Below are 13,928 nucleotides of genomic sequence, written 5' to 3'. Positions count from 1 at the left end.
AGGGTCGGCCGTGTTGCTGTACCTCCTCAGGAGTGGCTGAGACAGTGGGTCACATTCTCCCTTTTCTGCTCCGGCCTTCAGGCCACTCAGCCACCTGCTGCTCCTTTTCCTTCTCTGTCTCCCTTGCTGGCTCCGCCCTCTTCCCCAGACCCTATGTCTTGGGGTGCCCCTGAGCTCCATTTCCATATCCACCTGCTCATCTCCGGAGGTGCACCCTCCTGCCCTGGCGTGTTGAGCTCCACCCACTGCTGCTGGTGGCCGCTCTCACTCAGAGCTCCCACTCAGAGCTCCCACCTGACCTTCTCCTGTGTCCACACCTGCCCGCAGGACTATCCACCTGGATGGCAGCTCAAACTGGCACCGCTGGTGGTTTCCCCTCCAGACCTTGCCACACTCCTACCCTCCTTGGTCTGACCAGTTTCGGCAACACAGCCATCTTCCCTCAGGCTGCTCAGCCTTCCGTCCCGGCTTGTAATCAACCCTTCTCTGCTGCCACCTCCCACACTGAATGCAGCTGCAAGTCCTGCCAAATCCTCCCTCAAAAACAGATCTTAAAACCACTGCTTTATACCATTTCTACTGCCACGCCCCTTGTCAAACCGTGTCCCCCGCCCCTGCCCCGGTGACTGGAATCTCCTCCTCGTGAGCCTGTCCCGCTGCCCCTGCACGGCCAGGGTCATCTTCCTGTTGTCTCCCCGCCCCGCCTTAGAACTCTCCAGAGCCTTCCCCTTCCCCTTACAGTACAGCCCAAACCCCTGAGCGTGCGCTTGGAGCTGGCCTCCTGCCTCCTGTCTGTTCTCCACTCCCTGGTCCTCCCCATCTCCATTCTGTCTCGTCACCATGGCGGGGTCTTTATCTCTCAGGATCTTTCCTCTGGTGACCCTCCTGCCTGTGGTCTCCCTCTGAATCTGTCACGGTTTGTCCTCACTGTCATTCAGCCACACAGAGAGGACCTCCCCCTCCGTCACCATGCCATTCTCCATCACTAGTTAGTCCCCTCCCTGGCTTGGACCAGCACCTGGGTTGACTTACCTGTGCGCTGGTGCATTCTCTCCTTCCACCGGGATGGGACCCCCTGCAGGCGCTGTTCACCCCATGTTGCATGGAAAGGAGTATCTGGGACAGGTGAGGTGCTGACATGAGCTGACCGCTGTCACCGAATCCCACGGTTCAGGGGCGCAGCCACTCAGCCCACATCAGCCCCATCCAGACTCTCCCTAGAGGTGACTGTTGCCCACATTTCCATGTATATCCTTCCAGTCCTTTTCTGGACGTTTCCATTTCCATCCATGTACTTACATTGGACACACAGGTGATCTGTCTCCATTTTGGGGCTGCTTTTGTGTTTGATGTAAATGAGATCTTTGTATTCATGCTGCCCCGCAGCTGGCTTTTATCACCCAGGGCTATGCCTGGAGGGGAGCGTTCCACTTCAGCACAGCGAGATCTGCCTCGTTCTTGGTAAAACCTGCCTGGGCTTCTGCAATGACCTAACTATCCGACTGTCGATGGATGCACGGCGTGTCTCTGCCCCTGTGGTTCTAGAATGCTGCCCGCCGTTCCCTCCCTGGGCTGGTCCTACTTTACTGACCCCGTCTCATCTTTTTCTGCAGAAGCTCAGTCACCACATGGCCCCCCTGCCCTCTTTCCCACCCGCCCCCTGCGGAGTTAAAGTGAACGCTGTCTTGCCCAGAAGGCTGAGGAAGCTATTCCCGGAGCACAGACAGTGTAACACCCACTGCACCCACACAGCATTTGAAAACAAACAAACCAAAAAAATGATTTTTTAAGACTACGAGGCAGCAGAGAGCGTAATGTAGGACAGGAAATAAATAATTAAGAAATAATACACCTCTTAGGAAACACCATATGCCTCCATACTCCTGGCCATTCTGAGCTGTCCTCACCCCGCAATTCCTCCACCACCCTCCCAGCCTCTGTGCACGGCAGTCGCTGTGCTCTTTCTTGTGTTAACACTCGCTCCTCCTTGGAAGTCCTCTGCCGCGTCCTCTTGGCAGCTCCTTTCCTCCTGTAGATCAAGGAGTGGGATGTGCATTGCATGTCCTGAACCCGCACTTCACCAGGGCTCTTTTACTTTCGGTTCTACCGAGCCGCGGCAGCCTCTGCCTGGCTGTGCTTCGGAGATCTGTGAGATGGTCGGGGGCTGAAAAAAAAATCATTTTAATGGTTCCAAAATGCGAAAGGAGAAGGTATAAAATTAACGCTTACTTAAGTGCCTACAAAATATTACATTATGTCAGCTTATCAACCACACCTCCTTTCAACTCAGAGTTCTACGGGGAAGGGGGCATTTTACTATGTTTCATAGACCGTGATTTGCAAAAGCCTCAAGATGCTCTGGATCCCATCTATGCTTTAAAACATGAATTATCTAATAAAATATAAAAGGAGCCAAGAACAGTGAGACGTCCCTGATGTCACTGCTCTGACATCATTGGGCTGTGACATCACCAGTGGCCACAGGTTGGTGGATTCCAGCATCCCCAGGCGTGAAACTCATAGCTAATATTTCTTCGGCTATGACTAAAAATGGATAATTATAGAATCACCTTTGGATTGTTCCTGTTGTTCTGATGCAACTGTAACCGGTTTCCTCCTTTGCTGATGGAGAAGAACAGCTTCATCCTGGACTTTTGTCCAAAGGCAGGTTCCCGAGGCTTAGGGGTGGGGGGAGTGTAATGTCACCGAGGAGCCGAATCTGTGGTGGCAGGACCGAGCACAGACTTTAAAACTGAAGCACTGCCTCATTAAACCAGTGTTTTGATCTCCCTCGGATGGTTAACCCCTCCCCCTCTTACCTAGGAACTCAGAAGGTCTCCAGAGTCTCCCACCCTCTGCGTCTGACGCTTGTTTCTCTAAACTTTTGGGGATTAGGGGACCCAATTAAGAAAATGCTCTCTAGGCATATGCCAGGCAGCTGTATGAAACGTAAGACCTTCAGGACAGAAACAGATGCAAATGGCCACTTCGAAGGTGCCAGGCAGCAATTACTGACCTGTTTTCCTTTTTTTCAATCTGTTATTTTGTGAACAAAGTGAGACCAAAAAAAAAAAAAAAAAAGGTGGGGTGAGTATCGTGGACAGCTGCACAAACCATGGATTCACCCACGAGGGGATTCACCCACGTTTGCTCAGACCAGCTTCTGAGTTTCTCTTGCCTGACCACGTGGATTGGCACCCCGGGGGCCCACCTCAGTCAGGGCTCCACAGATGCTCTCCTGCTTAATTAAAGCAAAGGTTTTACAGGCAGCCGCGGCTGGAGGATGTGAAAGGCTTTGGTTTCAAGGCAGCATCCTCCATCTCTTTCTCCTTGAGCAGGTTACCTGCGGCTCCCATTCATCACACCTGGACACTGGTCTCGGAAGGTGTTCCTACAATGTAGATGTATGGTAGCCAAACCGTTCCTCAAGTAATTCAGGCTGAATATTAGAAAAAAAAATGCACCAAAGGCAAAGGTATGGAATTAGGATGCGAAACCACTTAAACTTTGAATTTACCATTCACATTTTGAGAGGCTGAAAAAAAAAATAAGTTGCCTCAGTTTTGGGATGGAGGTAAGTTACTTCCACGCTCAGTAATTTTCAGTGATTCCCTGTTGCTTCCAGCAGTGGGTCTCAAACTCAGGAGCATCAGAATTACCTGGAGGGCTTTCTTAAAACTCAATTTGCCGGGCCTCGTGGTAAAGGTGTCTGATTCTTTGCGTCCGGCGGGAGGAGAGAGTCACTAGAGAATTTGCACTTCTATCCAGTTCCTGGGTAACGCTTCTGAGACTGGGGCTGGTGCTATGGTTGGGGACCCCACTTGGAGAACCCCAGCTTCTGGCATAAGGTCCAAGTGCCTTGACCTGGCACTGAACATGTTGTGTTATCTGGCCCTGATTTGCTTTTCCAGTCTGATCTCCAACCCAAACGTCCTTCGCTTGAGTCGCACAGAATGCTCTCTTATTTGTACTTGCCCCACACATGCTGGATGTAACCGTCCTTCCCTCACTCCTTCCTTCCCTCCCTCCCTTTTCTCTTCCAATGCCCGAATCCCATCTTCAAGGACTCAAGCATCACCATAATTCCTACCTTTGTTCCCTTTGCCTGGAGCGGCTGGAGACAGGCAGGCATCGCAGAGGGAACTCTGTCTCCAGCCTGGCCCCGCTCCGTCCGTCCTCCATGCTGCTCGGAGGCATCTCCCAGACAGAACTTGGATTCCACGTCTGCTCCTCTGCGCGCATCCCTCCAGGGGCCCTGCGTCGGCCACGGCCAGGGTTTGGCTGGGGTGTGCGTGTGAGCGTGTGCACACCCTTGCGAGGGGAGGGGGGGCTGGTTAGACGCACCCGCGGAACTCTAAGGGCATGAGAATTGTGAAGAACTCTTTAAAAAAGTAAAGTTCTAAAATTTCAAAATAAAATTCTAAAAATGGGATAATATTCCTCAACCCTCACCTCCAGATTCCACACTCAAATGGATGAATGTCAGACACTTTCAAGTCGGCTGGATTCTGAGAGGGAGCCATTGCGGGGGGGGGGGTCTCTTGGGCTGTTACCACAAGGACAGGGACAAAGTGTGGGGCAAACAGAAACGATGGATGTCTCCTGTGGATGGGAAGGTCCTGGCTGGCTCACTGGGTTCCGCTGACCCAGCACAGCCCGTGCCCTCAGCCTGCATGTGGCTCTGTGCTCGGTCCTAGACCCTACGGGCCGAATGCAGGAGGCACTCAGTGGGCATGTCGACGCGTCTACAGACGGGCTGGTGCTGTTATTGGGGGAGGGGGTGGTTCCTGTCCAGGACAGCGCACTGAATATTTTTAATTGCAGTATAATCGATTTACAGTGTTGTGTTAATTTCTGGTGTTCAGCAGTGATTCAGTTATACATATAAATATATTCTTTTTCATTCTAGGCTATTGCAAGATACTGAATATAGTTCTCTGTGCTAAACAATCAGACCTTATTGTTTACTTGTTTTGTATATAGTAGTGTGTATCTGCAAATCCCAAACTCCTAATTTATCCCTCCCCACCGCTTTCCTCCCTGGTAACCTTAAGTTTGTTTTCTCTGCCTGTGAGTCTGTTTCTATTTTGTAGACAAGTTCATTTGTGTCATTTTTAAAGTTTCCACATATAAGTGATGTCATATGATATTTGTCTTTCTCTGTCTGGCTTACTTCACTTACTATGGTCATCTCCAGGTCCATCCATGTTGCTGCAGATGGCATTATTCCATTCCTTTTTATGGCTGAGTAGTAGTCGACATGTATATATATATACCACAGCTTCTTTATCTAGTCACCTGTCGATGGACATTGAAGCTGCTTCCATGTCTTGGCTATTGTAAATAGCAGAGCACTGAATTTCTATCCAGTTTTGCTTGTCATTTCCACTAGCCTGTTGGGTGGGGGGAGATGGGAGGCTGGACGTCTTTCCTAAGACAGTAGAGCTGCTGGCCCTGAAGGGTTGAAGAGCTGAGGGACCTGAGCATGGGGACTCTGGGCCAGGTGGCAAGCTGGGCTGCAGAACCAGCTTCAGTCATCTGTCCTCACAGGGCTCGAGCTTTGACAGGACAACAGCTCCTTCCAAATGCTGAGGGGACCTGCCCACCGCGCCAGGCTGAAGTCTGAGCAGAAGAATGCCAAGAAATGATTATTTAAAAGCATGGAACTAATAATGCTCACCCTCATAAATATGAAACAGAATGAAATTTGAGAATATAAATTCATCACCTTTAAGCCTGAAATGTAAAGCTGGATAAGGGATCTTTTGGGCAACCTAGGATCTGTTTTCGATATAAAACCTCAAATAGAGGGAAATGAATTCTGAGGAAGAGAGATTTTTGAGCTCTTTGTATCAGAGCTCATAACGGTTCTTCCTCTCCAAATGTTTCAGAGATAAAAGGAAATTACCTTGAGATTTAATGTGCAACTCTTGAGTTTTTGACTGAAAAGCATTCCTTAAGCTGAAACACTTGTGTCGGTACACGCAAAGACACACACGCCCACACGTGCGTGTGCACACTCACATGAGCACTCAGTGTTTTCTGCCCTTTGCCCAAAGTGGTCTGTTGGGACACTTTTCGCAAAAATCACAGATTTTGAGCAGCAGTCCTCACCTAGGGGTGACTTTGTCCCCCAGGGGTCGGGTGGCAATGATGTCTGGACATGTCTGGTTTTTATGGCTGGGGAAAGAGGTCCTACTGTCACCTCATGAGTAGATTTGTCCTACGGTGCCCAGGACAGGTTGCCCGACTGAGGGTTGTCCAGCTCAGAATGTCAAACGTGTCAGCCCAGGTTGAGAAACCCTCCGTAGAATGACTCTGGCCTTGAGGGGAGAGTCTCTTGATCTGTGATTCTGCGGGACCACCACCTCTTCCTGAAGGTGGGGCGTGAGGCCCGTCTTCAGGTCTTCAGTAGTCCAGCACACCTTTCATCTCGAGACTTTGGCTCAGTCCTTGAGATCATTGGAGGTCGTGTGGGATACTGCTTGCCTCTCTGAACTATGTCATTGTTAGGATGTTTAGAAAACAGGAAAGAAATAGACTCGTGAGAAAAAATAAAAAGCACTAAAAATGAAGATACAAGTCTCTTCGTTCATCTGTGTAGTTACATTGCTACGTCCGTCCCCCACGCCTCTCACTGAAATGGATGGGCTGCTTCTCACGTTTAACTATGGAAATTAACCTGGACTCCGGAGATGCCAACTTTCTTTCCCTGCTCTGTGTGTAGACTCTTCCCCTGATCACAGCAGACGCTTCCACAGTGAAGGCTGGTGATTTTCAGCTGGTGACTTTCAGCAGGTTTCAGATGTGCACGTCCACACCCCTGTGCCTTCCACACCTTCCGTGCAGGCTTAATAACTGTCTCAGGTTTCACCTGAATTGTGGAAAAGGAAATCAAAAGAGATAAACCAAGTAATCAAAGTAAGGTAGGCAGCCCCGCATTCCAAAATAAAACTGTAGTAGCTACTGAGGAGGGGAGAAGGGAAGACGCACCCTACTCTCTAAAAGTGCCCTGAACACACACTGGGCACAGACCTGAGGAATCGGCGGGGTCCTTAGTTGCAGACCACAGAGTTCCCTGATGCCAGTTCAGATGATTTATGAAGGGAGGGGCCCTGGGAGCAGACTACCACCAGAAGTTGACACCACAGCTGCCAACCCCAGAATCACATGGCCCTCCAAGACTGGGACACTGCCACTGTATCCCAGTAAGAGGGTCCACAAGATTCCTTCTGGAGCTAATCTCTGAACCAGTCAGTAAGGGTGTGTCCAATGGGTGGCCTCGGAGCCCCATGTCTGCATCCTAGCAGTAAAGCATGCTGGGAAATGTGGTTTTGTTTGGTTGTCTTTGTTTAGGAGTGCAGGATTCACAGTGTGAGGAATTTCCAAGGTACAGGGGAGGTATTCATCACCTTTTTTCTGTGATATTGGCCCACACGTCCACGCTTTAACATTGGCAAATGTGAGCTGCTGTTCAATTTAGACTCTCGCCATCAGTTTTGTGCCTGTGAAGACAATGACCAGCCTGTGAAAAGACGGAAGGCAAAAGTCTCAGAAAAGAGAAGAGAGGAAACGTGGTCCCCACGATGGAAAAGCACCTGCAGAGCCCAGGACTGTCTTCGGGGCCGCACGGCATAGGTGGAAGGCGCCGTGGCAGGATGTCCCTGGAACAGCCCTCTCCCGGCTGCCCCAACTCAAGGATGTGCTCCTGGGAAAAAGGCTGAGTGCTCTGCCCTGGCGCACACCTGCCGGTCAAACTCTGTGGCTGGCACCCTCCCTATATTGCGGCCTTTTCCTTCTCATCCTTTGAATTCTTCTGAATAGAATTCCCAGCCTGAATATTCCTTAGACCTGTTTTGTCAAAGGGGCTCAGTGAGGCCGAGAAGGAAGAAAGTGGATCTAGAGGAGGCCGCGGCGTGGACGCCCAGGGCTTCCCGCTCTGCATGGCACCCGGTCCAAGGGGATTCTTTCCCAGCCAAGCTGTGAGTGAGTTCTCTGGTTGGACACCCGCAGTTTTGCCTTGTGAGTGTAAATTAGTGCCTCCTGTAACAACTATGTCAGGACTGTTGGAAAAATTGGGCCCAGAATGTGGGAGGAAACTGGCGATGTGGCTAGTCCCTTAGGGGTGGGATGTGGCCAGTCCCTTAGGGGCGGGGTGTGGCTAGTCCCTTAGGGGCGGGACAGAGAGAGGGTGGACATCTTCCAGAAACACACACACTTCTTGTTTATGCAAAAGACAGGTAGAGGATTAGCATCTCGTCTTAGTGGTCTTTTTCCTTCTCTCTTTTTTCATTCCACTGAGAGAAACCAACTCCAATTAGCTTTTGGAAAAGTAAGTTAGAAAAGAGACACATTTGTGACAACATGGATGGACACTGAGGGCATTATGCTAAGTGAAATAAGTCAGATTAGAAAATAAAATAATGTATCATTTCACTTATATGTGCAATATTAAAAAAAAGAAAAAGTTAACTCAGAAAACTTGAGATCAGACTTGTGGTTAGCAGAGGTGAAGAGGGGGACGGGAAAATTGAAGAAACCTGTTTGAAAAGTACGAACTTTCAGTTATAAGGTAAATAATTACTGGAGATGTCATGTGATGACTACAGCTAACACTGCCATGCTATGTGGGAAATTTGTTAAGAGAGTAAATTCTATGAGTGCTCGTCACAAGGAGAAATTTTGTTTTCTGTTTTCTCCCTTTATGTTGTATATATATCAGAGAATGGATGTCAGTGGAACCCACTGTGTTAATCATTTCACAACATATGTAAATCAAACCATCATCCTGTATGCCTTAAACTTTATATGGGCTGATGGATGTCAAGTATTTCTCAATAAAACTGAAAAAAGTTCAACTTAAAGAAACAAAGAAGTCAAAAGCTAAGAAGAAAAGAGACAGATCTCATAGGATCCAAAAAGAGTTGAAAATCTAGGTCTCAGGAAAACAAGAGTCAGGGTATCCGGGGGCCCCAGCAGTAAGGATTCAGGTGTTCCTGGCTTTCCCTGTGGTGTTCATCTTTAATGCACCTCCATCCCACCCCCATACTTGGTAGCTGTTAGATTGGATTCTGGATGCCGGCCAGCACAGGGATAGATTGCCACTTGTCAGGTGTCTACCTCCAGGAAATCCACTGTGGCCCAGGAGAGGCACAGTGATGCAGCACCAAGACCCACAAGCTCACACTCCTGGGTGAAGATCGTTCCCCAGCAGAAGGACAAGGGCAGGAGCCAGGCACTTGGGCTGGTGTCCTATCCACTTCATGGAAGAGACTTGTGACTGGGAACAGACTGTTTAACCACCCAGCTTCTCCCTCTGTAAAATGCAGCTATTAATAACCCTGCACTGTGGGTTGTCCAGAGGATGACTCTGGGTTAATACGTGCAAATACTGGCATTAATACCTTCCACATGGGTGCACGGCAAGAAAGATCTCTTCTCCATTACTTCACCGACATATATGTGTGTGTCATATATATATATATACATACATATATATATATATATGAAATATTTTGCAATTAAATGATGGAGCTTTCAATAAGAAATTGCTCCTGGAAATCACTTCTGTTGTTTTTGTCTGTGCTCTAGCTCTGAATAATATCCATGCTAAACTTTTTCCCAAGTTTCAAACAATCTTTGATTTGAACAGAGTTCAAGGAAACGTATTTAGTGTAAAATCGCATCAAGAAGTAGAGATTTGTGAAAGCTTTGCAGAGTGAAATCTCGCTGAAACACCTGTATGCCAGTGGTTGATAAGTTCAACCTGGTGGCCCTGCTTCCTGAGAGAAAATGATCCAGGCTGTGCTGTGGCTACCCGGGCAGCTGGCACGAAATGCCTGCCCATAAGAGCAGAACTGGCTTAAAAAAAAACCCAAATGTTTAATCGAAGTGCACAATCTACACATGAACATGCATGCACCTGTCAGAAGCACGCAGTTCCACGAATTTTCACAGAATGAAACATCTATGTAACCAGGACATCCATCAAGACATAGGACATGCCCAGCCTCCTGGAAGTTCCCTGTGTCTCCTTTGTGTCACTCCCGGGATCAGTATACCGACCTGATATGTCAGGGTTGGCCTATTTTGTACCTTGTGGCAGTGGAATCTCGCAGGGTGTACTTTTCGTGTCTGGCCTCTTTCACACGTTGTGCTTGCGAGATTCATCCATACTATGGCATGTTGTTGTGGTTCACTTACTCTCCTTGCTGAGTGGATGAATTTCTTTGTGCAAACGTACAATTTATTCATGCATTCTCTGGTTGTTGGGCATTTGAGTAATTTCCAGTTGGAGGCTGTTGTGAAAAGAGCTGCTAAGAATATCGTAGAACATGTTTTTGGATAAACATAGGAAGCATTTCTATTGAGCATATACCCAGGAGGGAAGTAGGGGGGTCACAGGGCAGGCTGAACAATTTTGCAAGTGGTTTTACTAACACACACTACCAGCAGCACTGTTATGAGAATTCCAGTAGCTCCACGTCTTCACCAACACTTGGCATTTTCCAATTGTTTCACTTTGGTCATTCTGATAGGTGCCTCGTGGTTTCCCGTGGTGATTTTAATTAGCCTTTTCCTGATGACTAATAAAATTGAGCACGTTTCTCTAGGATATTCTTGTTTGTGAAGAATCCGTTGTCCATTTTCAGTTGTCCTTACTAATTTGTAGGAATTCTTTACATATTCTGGATATGAATTCTTTGTTGGATATGTGTATTATAAATACCTATTCCACTCAGTGGATTGTATTTTCACTTTCTTAACGGTATCTTTTCATGAATAGTTCTTAATTTAATATCACTAAACTATTACTGCATTATGTATGCATTATGAATAATCCGACAATTTTCTGTTTGTGACATTTTTTGCCTACTCTAAGGTTGTTAAGATGTTATTGTCTAAGTTTTCTTCTGAAAGCTTTATTTATTTATTTTTACCCTTCACATTAAGACCCTATCCATCTGGACTGATTCCTGTGTATGGTGTGAGATAGGGATCCAGCAATGTTTTCCCCACCATGGATGTCCATTTTATCCAATCCCTTTTATTGAAAGGCCATCCTTTCCCGCCTACATCAGTGTATCACACTTGTATACGTTAGGTGATGCTCTGTTTCTGGACTCTATTCATTTCCATTGGTATTTCATTTCTATCCTTTCATTAGTATCACACAGTCTTAATTTTTGTAACTTAGGGTAAGTGTTGATGTCTGGTAGTATAATTCTTCCAGCTTTGTCTTTCTAGATTGCCTGGAATTTTCATATAAATTTTAGAATCATCTTGTCAGTTTCCACATAATATCTTGCTAGAATACTGATGGGATTGTGATAATACATGTGTCAATTTGGGGAGATTTTACATCTTTACAACATAGGGTCTTCTACTCCATGAATATAGTATATCTCTCCATTTATTTGCCTCTACTCTATTTCAGTAATATTAAAGTTTTTAGCCCAGAGGTTAAAAACCTTGCACAGCTTTTGTTAGATTTATTCCTAGGTTTTTTTTTTTGATGCTGTTATAAATAACATAATTTTTAAAAAATTTGTCATTTTCTATTAGTTTGTTGCTAGTAAATAGAAATACAATTAATTTTATATCCAACTCTTATACTCAGACAACTTGCTAGTTCAACTTATTGATTCTAACAGTTTTTTAGATTCTTTTGGGTTTTCTATATACATAATCATGTTATCTCTATATAATTGGGGATTTCTTTCTTTTAAATACTTCTGCATTTTATTTCTTTTTATCTTACCTTATTTTACTGAGTTGGACCTCTAGTATCATATTGAATAAAAGTGGTTGAAGGAGGAACATTTATCTCATTCCTGATCCTCAGATGAAAGCTTTTAAAATTTTATTATTAAAAATGAAATTTGCTCTGGATTATTTTTATAGCATTGGCCACATTATTTTTCTATCTTTCAAAGTACTTGTGTTTTCTATTTTTTCCTGTTAATTAGTATATTACATAGATTGATGTATTAAACATTAAACCACCCTTGAATTCCTGCAATAAGCTTCACCTTATCTTGATGTATTGTTCTTTTCACATATCAGTGGCTTTGATTTAATAATATTTTATTTAAGATTTTTGCATACATGTTAAAGAGAGAAACTTGCCTCTCATTTTCCTGTCTTATAATACCCATTTCAGGTTGTCATAATGTGTATTTGAGGTAAACATATTTTCATGTGTTTAAGAGCCAGTTCTAACTTTTTTCCTGTGAACTACCCATTTATGCCCTTTGTCCATTATTCTCTTTTGTTGTTTTTCCTTTTATTGATTGTAGAGGCTCTTTATATATGAAGGAAATTCATCTTTTATCTGACATATGAACATCCAATATCTTTCTGCCAGTTTGTTATTTATCTTTTGATTTTGTTTATGACACATTTTTTTTCCAACACACAGAACATTCTAATTTTTTAGGTTGTTGAAGTTTTTCATTTTTCCATGACTTCTGGAGTTGGAGGTCTTGCTGTGAAGAGTGTTCTTACTCAGGTTATTAAAACATTCCCCCTTTTGTACTTCTAAGACTTCATTTCTTACTGTTTAAAACTTTAATTAGTAGAATTTGCTTTGGATCAAGGAACATGATGCATTTTTGCTAAGCCAGTGTGAACTACAGTAAGTAGTTGGAACTTAAGTGCCCCCTGAGCAGGACTGAGCCCTTTTTCTCCATGGTTCTATCCTCACACACTCTCCATGCAAGAGGTAGAATTTGAACAAATCTCTCAAAATGTCAACCAAGGTTTATGGAGGGTTAAAAAGGCAAAGTTTAGATAACTTTCCTCTCCTCTGAGATACTTTCTAAGTGCTCCTTGTGCAGACATCCTGATGGGTGCAGACGGAAACAGCAGAGCTTACTGGGCAGAGCTACCGGGCTCTCCTCGGAATGTTGGAGGCGGTGGCGCTCACCCTGAGACGTCTCAGAGGCGGGAAGGGAAGCAGGAGTCTGTGCCGCAGAGACAGGCTCATGGAAGAGCGATCAAGGCAGGGACAAAGCAGGGTTCTGCAAGGCCCTGGTGTGCTCAGGGTGGGCAATACATGCAGTGTGACTATATGGGCTCATTTCTGGAGCCGAGGCTATCGAGAACAGGGGCCAGATCAGGGTGCTTTTCAGGAGGCTGTTTGAGGTTGTCCTGTCCCCCATCTCCATCAAGGTCTTCCTCTGGGGGGACACGGGTCCCTGGTGCTGGTTCTCCCACCAGGAGCGCACAGATCTGACTGCTTGGGCTGCTATTATGTACTTGGAGCCTCTTTGTTTTGGTAGCTGGTGGTCTGAGGTCTTGGGGTTATTTAGCTTGAGGTCCTAAGTCTCCTATCCCAGTCTCAGGGCAATGTTCCTGTGCACTCACTGCTGGTGAGCTGTACTGTGCTGCCCAGTGGGTGGAGGGTCACCCTGGGAGCCAGGTCCTGGTCCCAGGTCCCCCTCACTCATCCGCATCCTGGAGGCAGAGGCTGAGCTTCTCCTTTTCAGCCTGGAAGGGAAATGGATGCTTCATTTGCTTGGTTTGAATGTAATGCTAAAGATGCAAGGTGAGAGCACATTCGTTATTTATGTGTTGCCTCCTCCAGGGGTGCAGGGCCTCCGAGAGACTTCCCCGTGGCAGGGCAACAGGTGATCACCCCCCATTCAACCACCCAGAGCTTCTGCAGCAGGAGCAGCAAAGGAACCCTGATGCCCGGGTCCCCAGCTGCACTGGTTCTGGGTGACTCGGGCCACAGAGCTCTGGACTAGCCCTCCTGAGAGAGTCAGTCGCCCTGGTGAGTCTCCCCCGCCTCCCTGGGTTGCAGTGAGGTTGTGGGAGCCTTTTGTCGGGGTGAATATGAAGGATTCCTGTCTTTGGAAGGTGATTGCTCATGTGACCTCACTTCTAAAAGAAGGCTCCGTGCATGTGTGCCCCCAGAAGGACAT

Source organism: Vicugna pacos, chromosome 11 (assembly GCF_048564905.1).
Source record: "Vicugna pacos chromosome 11, VicPac4, whole genome shotgun sequence".
In the NCBI taxonomy this organism is placed as follows: domain Eukaryota; kingdom Metazoa; phylum Chordata; class Mammalia; order Artiodactyla; family Camelidae; genus Vicugna; species Vicugna pacos.
Note: the sequence above shows the minus strand (reverse complement) of the source record.